A 10,076-nucleotide genomic window follows, 5' to 3' on the forward strand; every position below is an offset into this window, starting at 1 on the left:
CTAGATTCTCATTTATCTATTGCAGTTGCAATTCTGGAAGATCATAGGTATGATCCTTCTTCACCAATTTGTATCCTACATCCACTTCAATGTAGGGCACACTGTTCAGTTAGCTGGATTGCATAGAATTTATGTGCAATCACTTTGATAGAAAAATCAACTAGAGGTTCTTGAATAGTATCAATTGTCATCATTCTCTTATTCCACTTTGCACCAACATTCTTCTCAATTGCCTCCTTTGCATCACTCCTAAGTGTCTTCAACCGATCTAGGGTTGGGTACCCTATCGCTCTATGCACAATTCTTTTGATAAGTTTTAATGGGCCATCCTCCAACCATAATCTTCCATGATGTATTTGGTTGAGTACTAGCCTAATCCAGATAGTTTTAAACACTATAGGGAATTCTAGGGCATGTGTTAAACCCTTGTTTTCAAAAATTTTGTACTCTTCTTTCAACACTCCATTTTCACACAATTTTTCATATGCTTCCTTCATTTCCATGTCTCCTACAGCTCCAATCTTACAATTATAGCATCTTCTTACATCTTGAACCATTACAACCTTAGGTGGTATGATGGATAGGGCTCTAGCTGGGTCATTCTTATATGCTACCTCTGGTATTAGACATAAATCAAGTTGTTTGAACTCATTGGACACTAGTTGGAATTTGAAAGGTTCCTTCTCCTAAGTTTTCCTTGAACTAGAAGCCAATTTCACAATTCTAGGGTTTGTACACAAAGAAAAAATGAAACTGCGTAGCTTGACACAAATGTAAATACCTCAAGATTGATGAAATCATGCTAGAATGTTGTTGAAATATGCTTAGACAATAGATTCTTTTTTGTGAGGTCATTTTGTGCTCTTTGACAGCAATGAAGAAAAATGATTGAAAATATGATAATATACCCTATTTTCATCACATTTAATACTTAGTGCATTTACAACTATCCACTCGGCTTTTGAAGGATTCTACATTACTCGGCTTCAACTAAAATTTTCTTCTTCACTCAGCTTCCTCTACCAACTCGACATGTACTAGATTTTTACTCGGCATCTAAGGGAAACTTGGCAGCACTTGTGAAATCTTTAAAATTTAACTTTGCATCTTTGATCATGCTGATCTCTTCTTTTTAGTACTTGCTTGTTTAGGAACTGATGTATGATAAAATTTTGTAAATCAATCCCTCATTCCTTTTCTTTGCTTAGTTTGATGAAGTGTGATCACTTGACCTATTAGGTGAAGTGATCCCTTCATTTGATGTGCTACACCCATCTTTCTTTTTCCATGTCTTATTCATTTCTTCTTTGATGTGTTCAATGTCTACCTTCTATTTACCTTTGTCATTCTTTGAGTTGGGTGCCTTTGACTTTGTTCAAAAATTCCTGATGATATGACCAATTTTCAAGAAACTGAAACATGTGGTTTGGCTCAACCATTTGTTGTAATTCCCTCTAAAATGTGTCCTTATGCAATTCTCAAGAATGTGTCTATATTCTTGATAGTAATGATTGCTATACTTAGTGTTGTAGTCCCAATTGTAGTGATGTCCATGGTTGTTTCCCCTTGCTAGTTGATTTGCTATCTGCATAGGCTTTGATCTACACTCAAAAGCTCTATGTCCATACTTCTTGCAATTGTAGCACTAACCTTCAAATCTTGGTGTCCTAATAGTCCTAGTCTTTCAGTTATGTGCTTATTATCCTTTCTTTTTGCACTTATGGCAATAACTTGCATTCTTAGGCTTGTCATGCCGATGGGAATTCTTGCTCCTACACACATTAGAGGTATGTCCCTTTTTACCATAGAAATGACAAGTAGGTTTATTGTTCTTACCTTTCTTACTCCTTTCTTCTGTAGTCTCAGATGACTCTCCTTGTTCGGTGCTAGTGTATCCTAGTCTTGAAGTATCATTATTAGCCCTTGGTGATTTCAATAGCTTCTCAAAGTACTTTATGGCCTCATTAGGTTTGTTCAAGCTTTCTACAATCTCCTTTTATCTTTTTAGGTCATTTTGTAGTTGATCATTTTTCATCTTCAGTGTGGAGATCTCAATATATTTGACATTTAGTTCATGATGTGCATTCATCATCTGGCTCTGAGTGTCTAGCTGCATGTTTGAAATTATTGCAAGCTCAATTGATTTTTCATCCAATCTATTGGCAAGGTTTCTCTTGTCTTCTTCTAGCATAGCCTTGTCTTCAATGGCTCTTTTCTTTTGTTCAATCACTTCACAAAGCATCATGGCTTGTGATTTTTGTTCAAGCTTGAGTGTTCTAATTTCTTCTGCTTGAGCTCTATTCTTCTCCATTAGGTCTACTATTGCTGCATCAAACTCTTTGGAATCTCCATTTTAAAACAAATTTGAGGTGTCAATCTCCTTGTACTGTGTGTCATTCTTAGCTATGGCAATGCCTCTTCTTCTCTTTAAAGATTTTCTTAGTTCTTCTCTAGCTTCTTCCAGTGCATGTAAAGAAAGTTGTATATCAATTGCCCAATTCTCTATGATCTTCCCAAGTTTGTAGACTTCCATTTCCAAATCTTTTCTCCAAGCTGCAAGGCTCCTTCTTGGGAGAACTTGGCTCTAATACCAATTGTTGGAATTAACAAGTGGGAAGATTTACTTCTTGGGGGGGGGGGGGGGGGGGAATCATAAGTAACTAATTTTAACCTTTTCAAAATCCTTTTAATTGATATCATTCTCATGCATCTAATTCATATAATAAACATGAAAGTAAAATACATTCATAAAAATAGATAACACATAAATTTGGTAACCCAAAAACCCTCCAAAATGAGAAGGTAAAATTGGGGCGGGGATGACACCCACAAAATATCACTGCAATAATGTGTAACTATTCAAGGTTACAATGTTTGAGCACTTCCAATGGTCTGCCCTGTGAAAGGCCTTTCTTGTTAAAGGCTTTACACCTTGTTAAAAGTGACCTGGTTAAAGGATTTAACTACCTTGCTAAAAGTAAGCTTGGTCAAAGGACTTTAGTACATTCACTTGGAATGCCACCCTATTAAAGGATTTACAAATGTTTGTTAAGCCAACCTAAGTCCATAGGATTTCCATATCTAATACAATTTCTAGGAAGTATTAGAAGATTTTGACATGATAACTTGCAATCCTTAATTGCTGATCACAAATCCTGGTTCTATTATGTTTTCTTTGATCCTTGCTTGATCTGATATGTCACTCTTCGTAACTTTGCTACTCTGTTCTTGATCAACTAGATTTTGCAATGCTGCTTTTTTCTTCACTAAGTCTATTTACCCTTCTACACTTCACTATAATTCACCCATACACTTATTTCTCACATATCCTCTCTCTTTCATAATGGGGCTTCATCCTCCTTTTAAAGATTTCAAAGACTTAGGGTTAGGTATGAATCTACGATCAATATTAAATCTTCATCTCCCGCTCATTTCTTGCACTTTTTCTATTGGTTGCATGCCTTCTCCATTTTTCTTAATGGTTGCATGCTAATTGAATAGGTAATACAAAAAAAATTATCTTATCTTCAAGATCCTTCGAGATTCATCCTATGTCAGCTCCAAAAATGGTTTACATCTGAGTTTGTGAAGGCAAAACATCATATGCTAATTCTGTGTTACTCGACACTTACTAGTTGCTAATGCTTGGCACATATAAGAAAACTAGCTCACTCAGCTTCTATAGTAATTCTGTTTCACTCGGCATCTATAGTGACTTGGCATCTATACTTTGCTTAGCACTTGAACTTCAGTTCGCACCAAAAGATTGCTTGGCACCTAAAGTTCACTAGGCACCTATTGAATTCTTTGGCTCAACATAGACTGTAGCTCGACTTCTATATTATACTCGACACCATCTTGAGAAATGGTTTAAGTGTGTTGACACTCAAATGTCAAAATCAATATGAGACTAACATTGTATGCATTTTGACACCTAGGTAGAATTGCAAAATTTGACACTAGCTCAAAATGAGACTTCGCCAAATGATTCAGGATGGAAAAATAACATTGTGGGTCATGTGCATATGTCAAATGAAAAGAGTCAAGCCACTCAAACACCATTTAGGTCTCAAACTAACAACCGGCTACATATGCATAAAAAGCATCCATAGGGCATTGATTCTTCAAAATTTTTAGTATGCGACTAAAAATTGACCATGCAATTTTTAGTCCCAATAGTGGCTCTATCTGGGGATGCATGTCCCTTGCAGACATGAAAAGGATTTAGATCTCTGGAAGAAGCAGACCACACAAAAACTTCTCTTGAACAACTTTATTGAAACCAAGGAAACTACTCCTACTATTTACATATGATGGCCTCGTGCCATCAAAGTTCAACAAAAACCTTTACCTATATCAAACACTTGATTTTCACTTATGTCTCCCTGAGGTAAGTTGGAAAAAACTTTTCCATTAGTTTCACCAAACACATAAAAATTCTCAATCAGCTTAGTAGGTAAAACAAAATAACTTTCTTGACTTTCATAGTGAATACTAGTGACATCCTTAACATAATGCTCACTATAGAAATAAGGGTCAACATGCTCAAATAGACTAGGATCAAAATGATAACTATCTTCAACAGATGAATTATGCATGTTATCAAATTTGGGAAAAAAGATTAGACACACCTTGAAAACATGAATCTCTATGTATAGCCGGTTGCCAATTAAATGAGTATTCAGATTTGTACTCACCAATGTCATCCATCTCAATGTCTAAAAATAATGCAAGGCTCTCAATTGGTTCTTCATAATCAACAAATGAATCAGTCACATTAAAGAATTCATCATAAAAATCCTTGCAAGGTGCAGGCAGATTTTCAATAACCATTTCATCTAACACTTCACCCTCATAATCACAATTGAAATGCTGATTAGTATATTCACTATTAAATATGGAAGAATAACAATCTAATTTGTTAAAACAATATGACAATATGTCATCATTAAACTCATTCTCAAATAAATCTAAAACTTCAATGTGCTCTTCAAACAAAGGATTGATAACTTCATGCAATGACCCTCTTTGAACACTTTGACAAAAGATGGGTTGATCATCATCAAAGTCTCCATAATATAAAGCATTAGTATAAACCTTAAAACCAATTTTGACATCATTGTCATGAGAACTTTTAGCATGTGAAGAGGAAAAATCAGGATCATCATCATGATTACTTGAAGACATAACATCCACTTCGTTAATTAAGCATGCAAAATATAAATCAATATTACTCACATCATCTTCACTAAGATGATTCAAATGAATTACCCACCAATAATCTCCTATTTTATCATTAGGTGTTGTTGTAGTAACTATAGAATTACTAATATGCTGATGATTATAGTTACACACAACCCCATGACATTTATCTACACAACTAGGTAATTGATCTTTGTAAATAATATCTTTGTCCTCACATTGTGTACAAAATTTCTCTTCAAAAATTTCAACTACATGCTAGTTTATACAATGCAAAGATGGAATTTCACTTTCATTTTCACATTTAGAAGAAGAAATTATACTTTTACTTGGATAAGGACACTTACTTTCCTCATTGCTCTCTTCTTCCCAATCAACATTAGATTCCTATGAAGATGAACATGTAATATCATTTTCCTCACTTTGATTCGAGTAACCACTCTCACCATCTACTTCATATGACACCTCTTGATTATATACTAGGTCAAAAACATTGTTCACATCACTTGAAACACAATTTTTAGCTTCTTCATCCATATAAAACTAAGATGAATTCCTTGTAACTTCATGATTAATTACATTCTCAACACAAAGCAAATCATCAATTGGAGAAGCAACAATTGAAATTAAATTTTCTACATATTACTTATCAAGTGAATCAACGTTAACATCTACTAATGAAGTACTGCAAACATATGTACTTTGTTCGACAAGAACAAGATCATCTCTCCTTTGAAACAAAGAGACTTAAACTTCAACATCACATGTTTTTAATTTTGAATTTGCAATATGATTATCTACAACAATAGGGGAAAGTATACACTAATTTGTATTTGAATATTGAACATGATAATATTCTTTATTTTTGACTTCATCATGCAGACAAGCATCCTTAGAGAAATGACTTCTAGTAAATTGATACTTCAAATTGTTTTCAATAAAGTTTTGGTTTCTTTATCCCTTAACTGATAACTCATTTTCTTATCAAATGCATCTAGGTAAACTATTAGACACACTTGATCCTCTAGTCTACATTTCTTAGGGATCTCATTCAAGGTTCTTACAAATTTGATATTAAATTGAGGGATAAGTTCATCATTCTCAATATGAATCCTTAAAAATTTACCATATGAATCAGATATGCTTACCCTTTCTCCAAATTTCTCCATGAAGGCTAAATGCAACTCACTCCAAGATGAAATAGAACATGCTAGTAGAAAAGAAAACCAGTCTCTAGCATCACCTTCCAAAGTTTGAAAAAATAATTTCATGTGCACATCCTCATGAGCAAGCTCATAGTCACCCATAAAATCACTAAAAATATGAACATGATGACTAGCTGAAACAATATGGTTCCCACTAAACTTAGGTAAATATTTTTTGAGATTATACAACATAGGGTTTGGAAAACCATGAATGCCATTGAAATTTAATGGCATATACCACTTGCTAGAAATAGATCTAGAAATTTCATTGACATGCTACATACTAGATGAAAGGAAACTTGACATTCTTCAAAGATTTGAAACTCATTCACCAATAAATACTTTTAGAATTCATTACTTTAAGGAGATCTGAAAATGTTCTACCAATTCAACCTCAAACATACTTCAAAATGTGGCAACACTTGTTGAATCTATTATTCACAAAGTATGCTGAGATAAATCAAACCAATCTCCTACTTAGTGCTGAAATCACCACTTGATGGAGAAACTTTTGTAAAGCTTACTTTCATGTAAATGAAATTGCATAAAAGTGGAAAATACCTTTAAATAATGATGCCTACAACTACTTTAGAGTTGCAAATAACATAAGATTTATATCTTATCTAGATTTAGTAACTTTTGCACCACATCTCATACAACTCTTTCACCCATTGTCAAGAATCTTTGGATGAATATTTCAAATATTAATTCCAATTGTTGTTTCCATCATAATACCTTCACATTCACAATGCACTGGTATAGAGATATGACTTTGAGTCACCACTCACTTAGTGAGAAAAGATTTACCAAACTTGCAAAACATAACAAGTTGGTCTAGAATTTACAATGGGTATTTGAAAACTTTATACAACAACATGAGAATTTGACACTCTTGATAAAGTAAAAGAACTTGACATTAAATCAAAATTCTGACAACAACTTATCAAAATGCCAAATGACTTTGATATTACAATTTATTCAATTGAGTCAAACTACTACTGTCAATGAATAAGGATATTGGGGAACATGAAACTTCAGCAAGGAAAATGGAAATACATCTTACTATAGATTTTCTATATTCAATATTTTTCATGTTAGAGATTTTGATTCCCACTATATGGAACTCCCCAATAGAGTCACCATTTTGTTGGCTCCTAAATTAACATAGTTTAAATAACCAAGTATGCAAGGAAAGAATGCATCTATGGGCAGCTGTCTCCAATCGTGGACATAATTCACCAAGAACTTGGGCCAACTATAAGGCTACACTCCTTCACTTCAGGCTCTGCAAAACCTAGGTAGGTAAATCTTTTAAGATATGATTATGTGACAAATGCAATGAGCATAATCAGGATCTAGAATAATAGATGAAACCCCTAAATCTTCTATACTTAACCAAGAAATCACAAGCATGAAATAGGTAATAACATGACTCATAAACTGGTAAGCTAAGTGAGGGTGAGACTTTGAATAACTTTCAACATGAAAGGGAAAGATGTTTGATTAGTGATGTTGATTTTAGAAAAACCTCAATTATGCAGCAGTAAGAATGAATGATCCTATAACTAATCAATGCCTTATCAATTAGGCAATTCCATGAATCTAATGCATGAATCTGTGATATCAATGATGTATTCTATACACCCAAATATCATATATGTCTAACCACCTTGTGAATCAAAGATTAGTGTTCATAAAGACCTCATTCTTATGAAGTATCCTTCTCAAAATAACCAACAACCCTATCAAAAACATCAAGCATTTACTTGGCCCTTTGTTCCAACAACAAAACATATCTGACATACAACCTTAAAGGGATGCAAACGAGTCTCAGTTGTTTGTTCCTAGACTACATAAGATTGCAAATTACTGAGATAGGAGATGAGAATTAGAATGAAACTAATGAAATTCTTTCCCATTTTTATTCATTCCTTTGAAATAATACATTCAAATGCATGAAAAATAAATATGAAAACACCTAATAGATCTGAACTAGATGTATTATCTTCACTACTGTTGTTCATACAAGAGAAATTGTTGAAGGAAATTGGTGTTACAGCCAAGAAGATATATCAAAAATTGGAACCAATGGTCTCATAGTGTAGAACTGGAACCCCCAAATCATATCACAGTAGTGAGTAAATTTTCTCCCACAAAATTGGAACCTCTACAAAGAATAAAAGAAAGAAAGATATAGGAGGAGAGTGAATTCCTAGATTTGTTGTGCATCCAACATGTGTTCACTTGGAAAACCTCTCCTAACAAGTAAAATAATCTCTCTAATCTCTCTCTACAACTGGATATCAAAACTTTAACCATTTTGCCTCCCAAAAGCATAAACTGATTCATATAATTGATTGGAAAGAATAACTTATTTTTGATGCTAGATTAAAACATAGGCAAAAAAAATTAGTTAAAATGACCTTTAATGGAAATAAAAACTTATCAAAATTAATTTTCTCCACATTCAGGCTTTAATAGTCTTTTACATCTGCCCCCTAACCATTTTTGATACTTAATGGTGAAAACTTCCTGTTCCACTGAGAATACCCTAGAGAATACAAATTCACTTATAGACTAAACCACTAAATTCCTATGCAAAATCTGACTTCATATTCGGAAAATTCATTTTCTCCCAGTTCCAACAATATATTGAAGTGCCTACTTTGGACAAAAATTGGTCCTTTGGTAGTAATTTGAAAAATTTAGGCCTGGGTTATGAACAAAACATTAAAATATGAAAAATTTAAAATTTTACATAGTTGAACTACATAAAATCTTAAATATATTTAAATCTTTCAACTTCAAAGTTCAAGAGCATTGAAATAACTTCTGAATTTTAGCTTTCTATCATTTTTATATTTCTACCTAACCCATCAGTGCTACATGTTAGATTCTTAATGGTTGAATTGCTTGGGTGGGCCCTACAACTCCTTTAACAACTCTTGCTAGCTTTCTAGATTTTTTGGTAGGTCGGCATGTCACTTGTTGGAAAATCTCCCATTTTATAGTGGCAACATGGTGACCTCTAGATTTTGACAACCTTTTTCTGACAAACTCCTTACTTGACTGCCACATCATCGCCACCTCTGCACCCACTCATCACCATGTCAACAAGGTCATTGTGTCACTATAGTTATCAAGTGTACATTTTCTCTTGATGAAATAGTGATGGTTTTTAGATTCTCTATGTGACATCATCTGGTTTCCCAAGATTCCATGTTATCTCCTTGATTTGTGTGCTTGGGTCCAGTCATTGATGATGTCAACATCTTCATTCAAAATTTTGTTGCAAACTCCATGCTAGCTAGCCATGAGGTGGGGCACTTCTCATCACAATGTGGCTTTACAAAAGGCCCAAGTCTTTTGGACACTAACCATACTATGTGGAATATTATTTAAACATTACAAAAACACCCACTCGATGAATGTGGGATAAAAACATAAAACTATCTCCTGTATGTGCTGTGTCCACCATTCCTCCTTTACTTCTAGTTCAAGGTTGTGGTCTTTGCTTCTACCACTGGTTTTAATCATGATGGCAATTGATTGTATTTAAAATTTCCCTCCAATTCATCTTGCTAAGAGAAATTAGTTCCTCAAATTGGATGGCATCTAAATCGGTGTTATGGTTAGTGAGTAGCTTCAAATTAAAATCCTCTTCCATCA

The sequence above is a fragment of the Cupressus sempervirens genome, chromosome 5 (assembly GCF_028749045.1).
Source record: "Cupressus sempervirens isolate cs-2001-9-10 chromosome 5, ASM2874904v1, whole genome shotgun sequence".
NCBI classification, from domain to species: Eukaryota; Viridiplantae; Streptophyta; class Pinopsida; order Cupressales; family Cupressaceae; genus Cupressus; species Cupressus sempervirens.